Below are 17547 nucleotides of genomic sequence, written 5' to 3'. Positions count from 1 at the left end.
TGGCCTTTTCCAGTTTCCTGACAAATGTATATTATTTAACCAGTTTTTTGGGGCAATGGTTAAAAAAGAGAACCAACACTGTTGATTTGTAAATTTGTTTTTTTTTTTTTTTAGATTGCGTTATTCTACTGTCAATTTGCTGAGAATAAAACTCTTATCGGCTTGAATTCTGACTTTGGAACTCCCTTCTTTGTGGCCAAAATGATTCTCAAGATCCCTCCATGACTCAGAACTGGGAGAAGACTGGGTCCCTCGTCAGAAGGTCTACGTGAGGGAGAGAGCAGCATCTTTCATCTCAACTCTAGAACGTACGGTTTATTCCGAGTACACGTGGCCTCACACACCACTTTTCAAAATGCATCACACAACCACATGGGCCACTGTGGGAGGCAATGAAAGCCAGAAAACACACACACACACACACACACACACACACACACACACACACACACACACACCAGAAAGTTAAATGCCTGTTTGGGGAAGCTGTACCGTCAGTCCTAAAAAAAACCGGAGGAGTTCGGCGGCGGCATGGGCCGTGCAGCTTGACCTGACAAGGGTTCTAGCTCCCCCCACCCACTAAGCAGCCACGAGCTCATTTTCTGCCTCTGTAAAACGGAGAAAAGAAAACATACACCATTCCGTTAATGAAGGATACAAGATAATGCTTCAAAATTATCTGGCCCATGCAACAGCTGAGTGAGTCTGAGCATGTGTTACGTACACACACACACACACACACACATACACACACACACACACACACAGTCAAACGTATGTGTAGTTACTCTGTAACTCATTAAAAGGCCAATTCTTAGATTTCACAATTTATTTCTTTCCTCACAAAAAAGGGGGACGGGTGTGTGTGGGGCGGGAAGACTCACTCCAGCCTCCTCATAAGATGTGAGTCACTGTGCAGATATTTAGACTGCTCGACTCATTGCTGACATGAAGTGTAATGCCATCACATCCATGGACCCTTACCGAGGAGGCATGTGTGCATGCATATGCTTGTGTGTATGCACACAAGTGTGCGTGCCTTCCAGTTTGTAAGGCCAGATGTAAGCAACAAGGAGACACAAAGTTGCCAGGACTGGTTCTCTGTCCATGAGACACAGGCAGTAACTGTCTCCATAGGCAGACAGGCACACAAGGCTAAAGGATCAAAAGCCTTATTTTGAGACAGAAAAGTGAAACTCACAGAACAGAGCTTTGATATGCTCAATGCAAAAGGCACTCTGAATGTAAACATTTTCAGGGCACTTGTTTTGTGAGACTAGATTGAAAACAGGGCAATAATTAGTGTGTTGGGAAGCCAGAAAGAGTTTTAAAGAATATATGCATGTAGGTGTCCCCTGCCGAACAAGACGACGCCAAAAAACCCACAAACAAACAAAAACAAACAAAACAAAAAAAACCAAAACCAACCAACCAACAACAACAAAAAAAACCCACCAAAAACAAACAAACAAACAAACCCCAAAACAGAAACACAACAAACCCCACTGCAACTAAACGGTTACTAAATAAAACTTGCTCCTAGCTTGGGTTTCTGTGTAGATGACAGGTCAGGAAATCTGGAAATACAACTGTTTCCAGCGCCATGAAAGCCAAGGTCCTCTGTACAAGTAAGCCTTAAACATTTTGTCAAAAAAAAAAAAATCCAATTAATTTCAAGTGCTAACAGCCTTACTAAGACGGACATTCTTAAGCAATTAGCCTCATTCCCAACAGGATCAAATGCAAACAGCAGCCGGGGCAGTTCAGTGCCCAAGCTTGGTGTGTTCAATGGGAAGTGGATGGGAGCTGAGTGTGAGCTTTGTACACACAGCCTTTCCACACTTGGGGCCATGGGTGGGCATTTTCACTGTAACACACACACGAACGCATGCACGCATGCACTCCCGTGGGTGGGCACTTTCACCCTCCCATGCACATGGCCCCATAGGTGGGCATTTTTACCTTTTCATACACAGCCCCATGTGAGGGGAGCAGCATCCCCCCCCCAATGGGTGGTTATTTTCTGGGAACAAATGCACCCTGTTTAAATCCGAAGTTTTGCTTCTAAAAAAAAAATTGGGGGCAAATTGAATTTTTAAAAATTGAACTGTATCTCAAATGCCCCCAGGAGGTTCCTACCTCAGGAAGCTCTGCTACGAATGCTCCTGCAAGTGAAGAGCTGCTTTATGATGAATCGAAAAGGCACCTCTAGGGCATCAAGCACTGACTACCTTGGTATGTTATGCCACTTGGGACTTGTTTTGAGTAGCTCTAAAAATAAAACAAAACCATTTTTTCCTCTTTGAATATTTAATTTCAAAACAGCGTATTTTCTCCTTAAGTGTAGCTTTTAATCTATGCTGGGATTAATTTAAATCATTTACTTTCCCCACCCTGAGAAAAGAACTTCGGTTTTGTGGAGCCAAAGGAACAACCGATTTGAAGTTACTGTGAGAATTTATTTTACGGTCAAATCTTAGGAACTCGTGTATCCTACTTGGTAGCGAGGACCCACCCTTTCTGATTTAATCAGAAGGAAAGAGTTCCTATGTTGAAGGAAGGGTGTGAACACTGTGGGGCCGTAGCTCACCCGAGCCAGGCAGGGAAGCTATCAGGAACGAAGAAAATCCACTGGAGACATTTGCTGCAACTCCAAAGGGCTGCATAACAGCTCGCAGTTGAGTAAAGGTTCCCAAACGCTCTTGATCCATGAATCCATTAGTCTTGGAAAATTTTCACAGTGTCTCTTGGCCAAATGCAATGCCTGGTAGCTCATCTATTAAGTAAGGTTCACACAATCCCTAAGTAGCTGCCCTAACAAGCGACTTGGATTACAATGTGAAGAAAACAATACTGAAAGTTGAAAGCAAAAGCGTACATTTATTTTTTTTATCACGATTGCTTAGCAAAGGACGTGCGCATTCTCTATGCTGTGTGCAATGTCTCAAGTCTTAGCAATCACCTGGACGCTTCCAATGTCACTACTTACCACCTACCATGGAGTATTTGCCTTTTCTGCCCCCAAACTCAACTTTAGAAAGATATGACATCATCAAAAGGAATGTAGCGCCACCTAATGTCAAAACTGTGAACTACTTCAAGGTACTAGTGTGTTGGGGGGGGGAGGTGTTCTGAAAATCATCAACTATGCCATGTTTTGCTCTAAAATTCCAAATACTCTCCACGAAGTGACTATGGTACCTTGGGGTGGGGACTACAAACTTAAAGGGTAGGAAGTGACTCTTCATTTTCCTGAGTGATGGAATCGTGTGCTAAGATGTCAGAACACACACACACACACACACACACACACACACACACACACACACACACAACACAAAGTGGTGGTCTCTCACTGAAAGATGACCCCACCCAGAGTCCTTCTAAAACCACACTACAGACTCGCTGACCTCTCTACGCATGGCCACTGGGTTCCATCCGGCACTGCTGAGTGAGTGTGTGTGGAACTGAATCTACACCTGCCCTGACGTAAACCATATCTTCCAATGAACGCGCTCCCGCCCCAGACAGCTCACTCCTTTGGCAATGCTTATACGGCAATCTCTATGTAAAGGCATGAAAAGCACGTTAAGTTTCAGTTTCCCCCGTGAGCTTCCATGATTAGGGGACTTGTTTCATGTGTTCTAGCTAGAACCTTTCTTATGCGACCATTGTTTTGTGCTGTGACATAACCTAATATTCAACCCCAACAATGCCAGTCAGTGAGCCATTTACAGAAGCCTATCGGTCTTTAATGGAAAATACTAGCTGTCTGGGCACACTGGCTGGAAGGCGTGACACGATGCATGCAAGCTAGACATCAAACAGCTGCTCTATGAAGGGACACTGAAAGCACTAACTCAGGGTGCTAAGTAGAAGCCATCCATTTCGGTGACAGGCGGGGCCCTCCAGTAAGCACAAAGTGGAGGCTTCTTCTGAGAGAGGAAAACCTTACCTCTAGTCTCTCTAAAACAGAGACCCTCTGCAGGACGCTCTGACTTCCCTGCACATGGCCACTCCTTTCTATTTGCCACTGCCGATGAACAGGCTGGCCCTGAGCATCTGGCAACCCTCTTGCCTCTGCCTCCCAAGTGCTGGAATGACAGGTGTGTGCTACAATGCCTTAGCCTTTTTTTTTTTTTACCTTTTAAAACCAACTTGGGTCTATTATCACCTTGCTTTTAAAAAAAACTTCCTACCTCCTCACTTCACTTCCCATTTCAGGGCTCTCCGTCTTTTCTCTCGGTTTTAACTGCGTACTTACTTTCCCCTCTGCTACTTTGCAAAGGCCTCCCACACAAAATTTAGGCAACAGCAATTTAACAGAATGCTTCGGGTGGAATAGTCAGCCATCAGGACTCGTTAAGAGTCAAGTCCTGGCTGACTCTGGGATGACTGATGTTTATCTCCTCGGGACCACAGCAATCTGCAGTCCCCGAAGAATTACATTCGGTTTTGTTAAGTGGGTCATTTTTTAATCAGCAAGGCACAGGACTCCATTACCAACATGGGTCAAAATGAATTCAACTGTAATGGTGACGCGCTCATTGTTAAGATGGCTGGGTCACTGAGGCAGGGAGGAGCCTCCGTCCTAACCCAGCACCACGGGGATAAATGGACCAAGCGAGCAAGACCGCAACAAGAAGTCTCTGATAAGGTCACTGCGTGCTGTGGCTACTGGACAGACAGCAGCTGGGAGGACCCACACCCTTCCTCAACAGATGTCTATGCTGTTCTGTTCTGACACTGTGCCACACAGTATCCCATGTCAGGAACATTTTTGCTCATTTTATGGTATTTAAAGGAAAAAAAAAAAACCAAACAGGGAAAACAAAAAACAAAAAAAAAAACCCCAACAACCACCAAACAAAAAACCTAGAAGCCTTTTCCAGTGGCAAACTCATTTAGAAAGTTTAGCTTCTGATTGCTGCAATGATGCAATGTAACAATACCAAATTCTTTCATAATATAAGTGATTACTGGTGGAAACGGCAAGTTTCCTAACAAACAGACTTTCAGGGACAGACCACCCAAATGTATTATTATATAAAGATGTCAGTTACATAATTACATGAGAAAACAACACATTTTACTTTTTTGTTTTTTAACAATTATCCTCCCTGGGGACGAGGGGCTGAATTAGCGCTCAGCGGAGTGGCTCCTAGGGGCGCCAATTATCTCAGACACATTCAAGCCAGGGTCTTGGAAGTGTCCATTAGACAGGAGGGAGAGAAGCCCTTTCTTCGCCCTCTCCCCAACTCCTGCCCTGTCTGAAGTGACCACCAACAGCGAGTGCGTTTCAAAACTCCAATGCACAGTTAAATGCCGACCATGCTGGCTGCCTCATCCTCGGTCTTGTTTTGTTTTCCCCTTTCTCTAGGATCTTCTAGTGGGCTGGAGATGTGGCTCAGTGATAAAACACTTCCTTAGTCTATATGAGATGTTGGGGGGAACAGCATGAAGGTCCTTGCACCCACAGATCTCCAGAGAGAGGGCTGTTTAGTGCAGAGGATTCTTTCCACAGGGAAAGATGTCAAACCTGCTCTTCTAGCCAGAAAGCTGGGAACTGAACGTGATTAAGAGCCTAGTGACCTGCGTTATCTGCGGGGCTCAGGCCATATCAAGCTCCTACAACCAGGACTTGAGATACCTAATAGGTCCTCATGACCCTTACATGATCTGTATAGCCAGAGGCTCCCCCAAGCTCCCCCAGCCAGGATCAGAGGTGGCCAATCGTCCAAATGACCTCTACATTATCCATATGACCCAGACTGGGCCAGACCCTTCCTTAGGCCCTAAAGCTAAGAACAGGTAGCCTATCTCTAGAACCCATCTTCTTGGAAGAAATGACAAGCATCCTGAGTTAAGTTTTGATGTAAGTACGCATCCTTGTGTGGCGAGGATTGTATTACACCAGGAAACTCGTTTCCAAATCAAGCTGCGTTTAAATTTGTTGTGGATAAACCACTTGGCATCAGACTCTCTAAAAGCAGTGGCTCTCAACCTTCCTAATGCTGCGACCCTTCAGTACAGTTCCTCATGTTGTGGCAACACAAACCATTAATATTACTTTCATTTTATATTACTGTTATGAATCATAATATAAATATTTTTGGAGATGGAGGCTTGCCAAAGGGGTCTCAATCCACAGGTTGGGAACCACTGCGCTAGAAGGTTTGTGTTTGGTTTCAGACACAGCTTCTGTGCATACCCTACCTGCTGCAGGGCGTGGCTGGCATACCCTGCCCTCTACCATGAACTCTCCAGCCCAGGGCTGGGCTTCCCCTCTCTCAGAGGCCCTTTGCTATATAATCCAGACATTTTGGTTCCTCTCTTCTCAGATCCAAGCCCCCCCCACCCCCCACCCCCGGCCTTCTCTCTCTTTCTGCATTTCTCCTCTTCATCTTCTTCCTCTCCTCTCCCCCCCTCCCCCTACATGGTGGCCGAGCTCTGCTCCAAATAAAGCCCATTTGTATACTATAACTCTGTCTTGCAATTAGCTCATCCCAACAGTCCAGTCAGTTTGTTGATTGCATGTTGTCAAAGTCAAAATGAACTGACTTTTCATTCTCACCTGTTCTCAGTTCGTTTCCCTGCCAGATACCCGCAGAGCCCTCTCAGTGAGACCCCGGGCTCTACCAGCCGCACTGCAAGACACACATGTACAGCCAAGCACCTTGTTTTCTCATGGGCCGTGAGCCATTTTTAAAAGTACAGGTAGGGAGGCGTATATGTAAAACGTTAGCTGTATTTACAAACACCTGTGGATATCAGGGTTGTACGACTGGGGCACTGATGCATCACTGCTTTTTTTTTTTTGTAAGCATTTTGGAAGACACATTGAAGGTTTCACATCAGAAAAAAAGAGTTATGCCAGTAATGTCCAAATTACCAATACGAATAAGAAACCTACAGGTTATCAGCAGAGTACAGACAGCAAAGAACAGGACACTTTCATCAGAGTGCTGAGCCTCTCACAGGGGATGCTGATGGCATGTCTTGAGAGAGATAGGGTCACTTTTCCTATTGCAGGGCTGGCCTTATCCCGACCCCTGTCCAAAAAGCACAAGTAGTGTTTCCTAACCATAGTGACCATCAAAGACATCCCCATAGATGTCCAGTCGTCCCCAAGGTAGGAGCAGTGCTTTCCCATAGGAAAACTAGCAACTCAAAGAGTCTGTATCTGCAAAGAATAATAAAAACAAAAAAAAGGCAATGCATGTTCAAGCTGTATAGACAGTTAGCAGGTTTCTGTGTGCAATGTACAGTCGCCAACTCTTGGAGAGAGCCAAGCGATGGGTGAACTGGCAAAGGAAATGTGCTGTTGTGTGTACAGTGGTGCTCCAGTCACCCAGGAGAACACAGAAAACGGGGATCCACTATGTAGAGTGAACTAAGCCAGACTGAGAAAGACAAATGTTGCATATTATGTCTCATATACAATATACAGAATTTTTAAAAAATAATACATGAAAATAGAAGGGAGTCTATTTAGAAAAGAGGGGAAGGAGTAGCAATAGGGAAGGGGATAAGAGAGAAAACGGGTAGTAAAGATGGTGGGATTACATGGTGGACATCAGCCTGTCTCCTCTAAGCCCATTACTTTGTACAACGAATCTACACAAATAAAATCCTGCCAGAAGAAAGGGAGCGCATCTTAGTAACTCAACTTAACTTGGCCTCCTCATAGGCTCCTTCCAAGGAAGGTGTATGAGCAGGCTTGCTACTCCGGCGTCCTGAACAATCACCTAGGAAGTAGGCAGAGACCACACGTCCCTTCCAGTTTACTTGACTTCCTGCCTCCTAGCTGGGGCCCACAGCAAGGGGGAAAGGACGCTGAGCCTGGTGCACCACCTGGGGGGTGAAACAAACACTCAACAGCACAGCCCTCACAGCAGGGGACCCCCGACCTGGACCTGAGAGGTGTCCACAGTGGATGGACAATCCCATCAACAGGTGAAAAGCTAGGATTTGAGCAGCTTTCCAACACGTCTGCAATCACTGCAACAGAGGAGAGAGGAGGCCACGGGGCAGGGAGCCATTGGCAATTCTCATGGCCAGTTCCATCACAGAGACTTCACGTCTATGCATTTTACCAACGTAGAGATGGAAGGGGCTCCCGGGGACAGCTGAGCTGGTGAAGGGCTAGCCTTGGAAGCACGAGGTCTTGAGGTCAGTCCCAGGATGTCATACGTAGAGCCGGGTGCGGTGGCACGCATCTGTCATTCCAGCATTTGGGAAGCAGAAACAAGAGGATCCCTGGGCTTTGCTGGCCAGCCACCTTAGGCTACTTGGTAAGCTTCAGGCCAACAAAGAGACCCTGTCTCAGAACTATTCCTGCGCAATGAAGCCTAAGTTCACTGGCCTCCACATGCATACACATGCAAGTGCATGCACGCACATACACACACATACACACACACACACACACACACACACACACACACACACACACACACACCCAAGAAAACTGAAAACTACTATTTCCAGCAATGCTAAGTACTTCAGGAAGCCTAATGAGAAGCTTTGGAAAGATTTATTTAGCATCACGTTCTCAAAGCTCACAGTTGCTTAATAACCATAATCTGTCACATGAAACACTGACCTGGACATCCTGGAAGAGAGAAAATATGCTGGGAGAGGATTGATTGTTGGTTCTGCCGTTAGCTGGCTAAGTCACTTAAATGCCTCCCACCTCAGTTTCCTGGTCGTAGTCACGAAGAGTGGAGTCCATTGCGGGATCTCCATCTGAACCTGGGCTGGATGGAGACTTTGCAGGCCATCTGTGACAAGGACTGAGTCCACTCTGGTTTCCATATGTGTTGAATGTGTCTCTCTTTAAAAAAAAAGTGTCCAAGGACATAAATGAAAGCCCAAGCTTTCTGGGGCTGGAGAGATGGCTAAGTGGTTAAGAGAGCTGTCTGCTCTTCCAGAGGTCCTGAGTTCAATTCCCGGCAAACACATGGTGGCTCACAACCATCTAAATGTGATCTGATGCCCTGTTCTGCAGATAAAGCACTCATATACAATAAATAAATTAATTACAAAAAAAAAAAAACCAACAAAAACCCAAGCTTTTATCCAAACACCAGGACTACTGGGATGTTTGCAGACAGGCAGCTGCCTCAAGCCCTTTAGTTTCTTGCTTTTGGTCCTTCTAATCCTCCTTTCACTCTGTCATCCCTCATGCCTCTTTCCTCCCTTATTTAACTCTGCTGCGGTTGTGTCTGACATGTGGCTACTGTATGTGAGGCACTGTAACACCTGGGCTAGGCACAGGTGAGGAAAACCTGCGTCCTGTATTGAAAGCACCTTCTGGGCTTCAGCAGGACAGGTTTGGTAGAACTTACGGAGCAGGCGATGCAGCTGCCTGTGTTGCAGGCACTGTGCTAGGTGCTGCGGTTACAAACGGAAGGCCTGGTGCTCGCCCACGCCGTGGAAGGACCGACAAAGCACAGGATGGGGAGGGAGGGGCCATACCTGGAACTGCAGGGACAGGTTGAGGAGAGGGACAAAGTTCCACTGGAAAATGAGTCTCCTTAGTGAAAGAGGAATGCTGGGGCAAATGTGACATGGGGACATTTACGTAAGGCACAGCCAGGGGACATCGAGATGACAGTGAGAAGAGAGTGAGAGACATCACAGTGATGTGGTCAGGAAAGGACAGATGAAGTGGAGGACATTCAGGAAGGAGGGACAGAAAAGGGAACAACCTGACGTGGTGGTGGGTGGGTCGGGGGGGGGGGGTTGTACTCAGGGCTTTGGAGAAAAAGAGCGAGCAGAGTGGGGACAGAATGCAAACAGAGGCTGAAGGAAAGAAGCGAGTTGCTGGGTGAGGCGGAAACTGGGGTGAGGGACTGTGAGCGCTAGGCTAGCACGGGCTCTATAGCGGGACCGTGCGCCAGCAACAAAACCAACTAAATGAAACAATGCTGTACAGTGGCAAAATAAGCTGAGAAAAAGCATATTTTTAAAAAAGTGTGAAGAGAGAGCAAGGTATGGCAGAGAGGGAGGAGAAGCCCTGATGTTGGTGGTAGATCGGGGACCTCAGAGGGCAGCGTCTGTCCCTTTTGTACCAACAAGGACCATCCTTAGAGAACGTCAGTGAGCAAGAACTGCACAGCAGAAGGCGGCACCACAGATGACAGGAGCTCACTCTCTTTTCTCTGTTTTCCTTCACTTTCCTCTGTCTCTGAATCTGGAGAAGACTTGAGCAGACTTTCAAGCCAAGGAAAACAAACAAACCTGCAATTCACCTCTGCTGTCTATTTCCCAGGGAGAGCAAAGACCTGACTCCTGCTTAGGGGGTCGGATCGTCTGATAAGACTTTCTCTGGGTAACCAGCTGCATGTGGTGCTGTAGGACCTTGGTACATGATGTGAACACTAAGTCCATGTGCAACAGTACCCCGATACCCCTGTACTCCTACCAAGGCGAGTGTGAGACTGTCAGTGGGTATACTGGCTAGCTTTTATGTCAACTGGACACAAGCTTGGTTCATCTGGGAAGAAAAAATCTTAACTGAGAAAATGTCTCTACAGCACTGCCCATAGGCAAGTCTGCAGGGCATTTTTTAAACTGATGATAGAGGGTGGCTCTATCATTGTGGCTCGTGCCGGTCATCCTGGGTAAAATAGAAGATATTCGTTCACTCGGGGTGTGCCCAGGCAGGGAAAGTGGGACCTGAGCCCCTTCCTTCCTTCCTTCCTTTCTTTCTCTCCTCTCCCTCCTTTTTTTTTTTCCCCTTTAAAGTATCCTTCCTGCAGTAAGAGACTGCACTGCTCAGTCACCACAGACTGAGGTCTCAGTCATCACCGACTGTGAGCCAGCATCAACCACTTCTCTTTATAAGTCTGTTACCCTTATCTTGGGTATCTGCCGGAATGGTAGGATGCTCTCTAACACACTTGTCCAGCTGACAAGTAAGAGAGCGGGGACTTACAGCCACAGCTTCCCTCGTGCCTAAGTCTCTGATGCATACGAGGCAAGAAGCTGGGCCAATAAAGGATAACTGCAACTTCAGCTTCCTCAGAGGGTTCAGGCTCCCCCATTCACAAGTTGGACCACGGTGGGCTCTGACTGCTGATGCCTTTTTCTATAGTGCTTTTCCAAAGCAAATTAAAAACACACAAATCCATTAGCAAACAACCCCAGAAGCCTTCTAAGGATAGCTGCCCATCTCTCTGTAATGACATCTTAGATCCAGGATGGCAAGTCCTACAACCAAAGTTTAGCAAACAAGCCTGCCTTTGGAGCATGGACCAGACACTATATTTCTCCAAGCCATTACCTGCTCCAAGTCTTCATTTTCTAATTTTTTCCTTCCTTGAAAAGGGGATTCATACTGACATGTTAGCTCTTGTAATGGTTGCATTGGTGTCCAAGGCTGGCTTTGGGAGTATGCAAATCCCCTGCACATCCACATAGGACCCCACTTTTGAAAAGTGCCCATGGCTCTGGGCTATGTACTCTGAGGTCACTAGCCTGGACCTCCTGTCGTTTGTAGTGATGCTGAGGCTTGAACCCAGGCACCTGCACATGCTGACTCTGAGCTCTCATGCAGCCTGAGCCTTGGAATTCCTAGTAATTTCATCTTCGACCCTGTGTTTAGCAAGTAAGGCCTGGTGGAAGACGGGAGACTGAGCAGAGGAACACGGAAAGGAAACTTTATCATTTGTCCTTTCAATGGCATTTTTAAAACCAGCTTCTTGAGTAAGAATCTTTCCATCTTGTGGTCGTCTCCATCAGTTATGTAACAAGCACTACTACTATCCGCTCCTGCAAATGGGTTGTGTGCTTGGGTACTGAGCTTGCTTGTGTTGTATTTACCTTGCGTGGGAGTTTTCACATCTGTCTCCTGAGCACCCTACATGGAAGGCAGGTGTGCAGAAGGCACTCACCTGCCTCGGGAAGCCAGCCTGCCACTCCAGTTAGGTTTCTGTGACGACAGCTGCCCTGCCGTCCCAAAACACTATAAAAACTGCCACATTCCCCTTGCCACAGCAAGCTACAAAAATAATGACTTCTTCCTTATTTGCTTGCGAGAAGAAACACTTTGCATTACAAAGCAAGGAGAAGTGGCAGGGTATTAGCTTTGCTTTTTAAGGTCTTTGTTTTCCTTTAACTTTTTGCTAAATCTGAGCATCAAAGCATTTTTTTCCCCAGAGTTTACAGTTCCAGCATCTTAGGTTCCAAACACAGCGACTAACTTTTCCTAAGGGTTGAATGCTGCTTCACGCAATGCTTAATTTGAGTCAACAGCTGACTGAGGGAACACCCCCAAATGCTTCTCTCTCAGTGCAAGCAAGAGCAGCAGTAGTTGGCAGCCTCTGGTGACCCAGAGTGCAGTAACTGAGCTCAAGTTGCCAGGGCAGGTTCCCAGGGCTGTTTTCACTTGTATTACGGCCAGATTCTCAGGTTGGTCCATCGAAGGCTCCGTCTGAGCATACAAGTTACACGCTATCATTCCAGCCCACTACAGACAGCTGTACACAGGGTAAAGCCACAAAGAGCAAAACAGTTCTTCGTCCACGCCATAGCTTTTGTGGTTGTTAAACAACAGACACGGCAAGGCCCTGTTTATAAAGATCACGGTGGAGAGAGAGAACTGACTCTTAAAAGTTGTTCTTTGACTTCCATGGTGTGCACTGTGGCACACACACTCAAACATACATGTACACATTTGTGCACACACTCAAACATACATGCACACACATACACACTCAAGCACACACGTACACACACACTCAAACATATATGCACACACACAAATACACACATATACACACACAGCACGCACACACACTCATACATGCACACAGGTACACACATACTCAAACATACATGCATACACACAAACACACACACAAAAGTGAAAAGTCATTTTGATGAAAAACATGAATTGATTAAGTGTCTCTCTCGTAAGATTCCAGGTTCAACAATTTTCCTGTTTTAGCAAGCATGAGATGAAGAATTCAGAAATGTGTCCTTGGCTACCAGGAGAGAAGGAAGACCCAGGGCACATGGAATAAAGAGAAAGTCAGTTTAATAGTGACGACCTCTTTGCACCTCGCTGTCCTCTAACCTGGTGGAAGGGCATGAGACCAACGGCAGGGGCTGAGGGGGAAAGGCCACGTGATGCACAGGACAGTTTTCAGCGCTCAGGAGCAGGAAGCTGACCAGAAGAAACGGGGTTTGGGGAGATGTGAGAAAGGTCGGCAGAGTCTCTGTTGCAACTCTTTTTAACAGCTTAAAAGAAGTTGTAGATGTCTAACATTAGCGGTAAAAACCTAAGGAAGACCAAACGGACACTGTGTTGAGATATTTTAGGCAGAGTAATCAAGACACGGAGAGCATGCTCTATTCACACTGACAAAGCCTAGCATCCTGCCAAAAAAATAGGATTTGGAACAAATTTTGGACAAAGACTACTCCTCTGTTTTGCAAGAAGGAGTCAGAAGCACACAGGCATAATCAGTAATTTTAAACTTGCCTATTAAGTCAGGACACTGATCGCTAACAGATGCATAGAGTTGCAGATTTCTCCAAAAACACTGACAAGCCCTGCGTTGCGGGTCTCTTCTTCTGCCCAGGATCCATGTTCCAGCAGTTCTAATTACATTCAATACTGGTTATTTTGGGTACCTTAGTCAGTTTCTCTTGACCAAGTCAGATACTGATTTGTAGGAAAGCCCAGAGAGAGGCCCCAAGCCAGCTCTCAGTATTCAAGACGTTTCTACTGAGCAACGTACTGAGCAAAAAGGGGCTGGCGCTGGAAAATGCTTTGATGTTGGACAACAGTCAGGACACTAGAGGTAGAGGGACTAAAATTGCTCCTCAAGGGTTTTGAGGTATACTCTGAAGAGGCAAATGGGCTTTCAAGGTTCCTCACAAAGCAACTAGTTCATTTTAGAAATTATAAACATGCTATTCTCCCCTTAAGCAGAGAAGATGCAGGCCACGCCCACGGATAGATGCAGGCCACGCCCACGGGTAGATGCAGGCCACGCCCACGGATAGGTGGCTTGAAGCTGCAGACAGCACTGCACTGTACAATCCAATGCATGTTCACGCCACTGTGACTAGGCACTTCCCAGGCACTGGGGCTACAGTTTGGGCACTAGGAGGTGTGACAGCCAAGCCAGCATTCATTTCTTTTTCCTTCGCAATTTTTTTTTTCTTCACAATTTCATGGACGCAGGATTTGTTCTTATGGTGGCATGTAGCAAACTTAACATCTACTTCTTCTATTTGGCTCCATATTGAACTGAGAACTTCAAAGCTTTTTACTTACAGGAAGCACTTTACAGCTTCTCTCTGCCTTGTGCAAATTAAAGCATAATTGCCCTAGCCGACTGTTAAAGTAGAGGTGCTGGAACGCAAGCACAGACGGTACCATCCAGTACTTGGACTCTTGATCTGACAGCGGAGACGGCTATTGGCTGACTAACAGAAGGGCAGGATAAAAGGCAAAGGTACAATGGACAAGTGGTTGGTTCACATTTGTGAGCTTGACAGAAGTGGTTGGGGTACCAATGACCACAGGTAAAACTTGGGTAAGTCTCGCCTGAATGGACAGTGAGAACAGTAATGCAATAATTACACAGCTATTTCTTTCTGCTTCATATTCTAGCAAGAACCATAAGCAAAGAACACTACAACTATGCACCACAAGCAATTGATACAGAGGCCTTTTAAGGCCCATTAAAGGAAAACTATTTCTGCAGAATGAAATCTCTGGCCTGGGTGGAAACTCACATACCACTTGGGTAGGTCAGCGGAGGGACCACCCCTCAGGAAGGGGGGCCTACCTCCTACTAGACCCTCCTAGGAGAAGGGTCTCTTTAAGCCAAGCTAAAGAGATTGAAGAATGTGGTTTTCCTTCCCAGGTCTCCAGCCTCCAACAGTACAGTCTTTCGCAGAGGTGCAGCCACGAAGCTTAGGAGGTTGGAAATCTTTTCCTTCTCCTATCACGCTCCCCGCCCCCCCCCCCCCCCCCCCCGCCCCGCGCACCAGCCGCTCCTTGCAGGCCATGTGGCCTCCATGCTGAACTCAAATGGCGCGGCACTCTCCCTTTCTCCTCCAGCCACCTGGTGAGAACCGCAGCCTGTAGCTCGTTCAAGCTATAATACAAATTTCCTTAGCCTTCAGTTTGAGTCCATTCCTAAATTCTTTTATCAATGGGGCCTAAGAATCCCAAGTGGGTACCCCAATTTTCCCTCCGGTCTCACCACAATCTAAGTGGTTATAACTAGTTGCTGGCTAGGTACTCCTCATAAACGAGGCCTTGACTTAGGGAATTAAGAGATGACCGCACATATAGGAGATCCATAATTATGCAGAAAGTCTTCAAAAGAATTTCTGACAATTCCCTTAGAAGTCGGACTGTTTGTCTCCAAACAACGCGGGAGCTATGGAGACCGGCTCAGGCTGCCGGAGAGTTCACCTGTGACGATGGTATTTCTTAAGTCTAGAGAGGCAGAGGATGCCAGCTGGCATGTATATATTGTCTTGGGCTTGGAACTAAACTTCAGAACGTTAGCAGCATCTCTGTCATGCCCCCTTGCTTTAAGAGCAACAAGGAGGGGGCTGGAGAGACGGCTCAGCAGTTAAGGGCACAGACTGCTCTTCCAGAGGACCTGAGTTCAATTCCCAGCAACCACTTGGTGGCTCAAAACCATCTATAATGAGATCTGATGTGCATGAGATACATAATAGATAAATCTTAAAAAAAAAAAAAAAGAGCAACAAGGATACGGGCCTGAGTACATTACAGCTGATGAGAGTATTGCATTGGAAGCCAGAACCAAAAACAACTTTAAAAAGCAAATTCTAGTCAATAAAGTAAGAAATACGGAGGCTTCCTGACCTAAATGATACAACAGAAAGAGCAAAATAAGCGTTCACACAACATAACACAGGTGTGAAGGAAACCTCTCCTCCTCTCTGCCAGTCTCTTTCTGGCGCCATGCCAAGGTCTTACCAAACCCACACTTAGGCACTTTCACGTTAAAACACTCCCCTGTAATGTCTGACGTCCTTGTCCTCTCTCTGGCATGTAGGTAGTCCCAAGAACTAACCTGCCCACTGTTGAGCATATTCTAAGCACTTGACATATGCGAATTCATTTCTCCCTCGCAGAGAAAAGCCAACAAGGGAGTTACGTTACCGCAACCGTGCTGCAGTCAACAACATTCAGGAACCGTGAGTTTGGATAACTCACCCTGTGCAGTCTGCAGCAAATGTCCGGTGCTTACACTTAGTCACTTGTGAATCACTTTCTGCCACTAGTGTTTTCACTTAGTGATGGGTTATTTTACTGTCCTTCACTTCATTGAGGTAATGGGCTGGCTGTGTGTGTGTGTGTGTGTGTGTTGTTATATGCCGTGTGCAAAGCCACACAGGCTCCACCCCTAGTGTATGCACATACACACACAAAGAAAACCTCCTTGATTATGGCTGCCTCCTGAGTCCTAGTCACTTCCTGCCCATGTAGACACTAGGAAGCTAGGCGCCTGCTGTCACGGACTGCCCTGGTGACATGCTCTTTACTATCAGATGGGCCACCGTTATTTCTGGGCTACCACTGGATAGGAACTGTTAAATAGTTTTGCATTTATGCCTGAACAGCAATCCCAGAAGTATTAAAAATCAAACATTTCAAACTTTCTGACCACCACGAATAACTCCTGGACAGGGACGGGTGGAGAGGACTGAGGGAAGGAAAGGGCTTCCTGTGAAGCCGGGCGGAGGGGGCACATGGCCCAGGGCTGGCTTCCAACTCCAGCTTCCACGTTGCTGACACAGTATAAGCACAACACAAACTGTGGAAACTGTGCAAACTGTGTTGAGGGATGAAACTTTTGGACCCGAAGCTCTGGGCTCCGACATTAAAATCGTTAAAAGCACAGAACAAAGTCGCCATATTTCTGACCTCTGTGTTTCTGGCATCACACAAGGCAAAGCTCGCAGGGAAAGGGCCAGCAGCCAGGACTTTTCCTCACACTGTCATGTTTACTCATTTCTTCACCAAAGCCAGAGACTGTCCCTTCAGCTCTGGTGGCGTTTCTCCCAGATGTGACAAATCTTAGGGGTGTATTTTGATTGCTACTCTGTCATGTGAAGAAGAGAAACTCTGCTGCAGGCTCCCAGCTCTACCTCATTGTTTTTGTCTTTTCCCCCAAATGTCTGTCAGCCGCCCCACAGAATTCTTTGGATGCAATGGTCTTTTCACTCCAGGTGAGAACTTAAAGCCGATGTCGGTAAGTTGCTATCACTAACTGGAGATAATTTTGCATCTCTACTTTGTATTTTGGCATTGTGATTTCATTCTTGTGGCTGCCTAAGAAAAAAAGTTTTTAATGTAAGACAAACACTAAAAGTTAATTCTACTTAAGGTATTTCAAAGTTCTGAAAATGGGCCGAGCATCATTAGTATATCCTAGTAACATGTATGTTTATCATGAACAGACCTCTCAAGTTTGTGAAATAAAAACCAGGTATTTTCAAATTATAAACATGTAATACGCAGACACACACACACACTTC

At 46.3% G+C, this 17547-nt stretch overlaps 1 protein-coding gene and 1 long non-coding RNA gene across 3 annotated transcripts in view; both read right to left on the bottom strand.

Annotated features, from left to right (window-relative positions):
• Positions 1 to 17547, bottom strand: part of ARL15 (ARF like GTPase 15) — a 366563-nt gene that overhangs the window by 80193 nt on the left and 268823 nt on the right. The gene's annotated exons all lie outside the window — the stretch shown is intronic.
• LOC311609561 lies at positions 13029 to 16158 on the bottom strand. Its single transcript, XR_014783437.1, has 2 exons — positions 15231 to 16158; positions 13029 to 13289 (listed from the first exon to the last, which is right to left on the bottom strand). It is a non-coding gene; the product is annotated as an uncharacterized lncRNA (long non-coding RNA).

Source organism: Acomys minous (genome assembly GCF_964271855.1).
Source record: "Acomys minous genome assembly, chromosome: 11".
Lineage (NCBI taxonomy): Eukaryota > Metazoa > Chordata > Mammalia > Rodentia > Muridae > Acomys > Acomys minous.
This window is presented reverse-complemented; position numbering and strand designations above follow the sequence as displayed.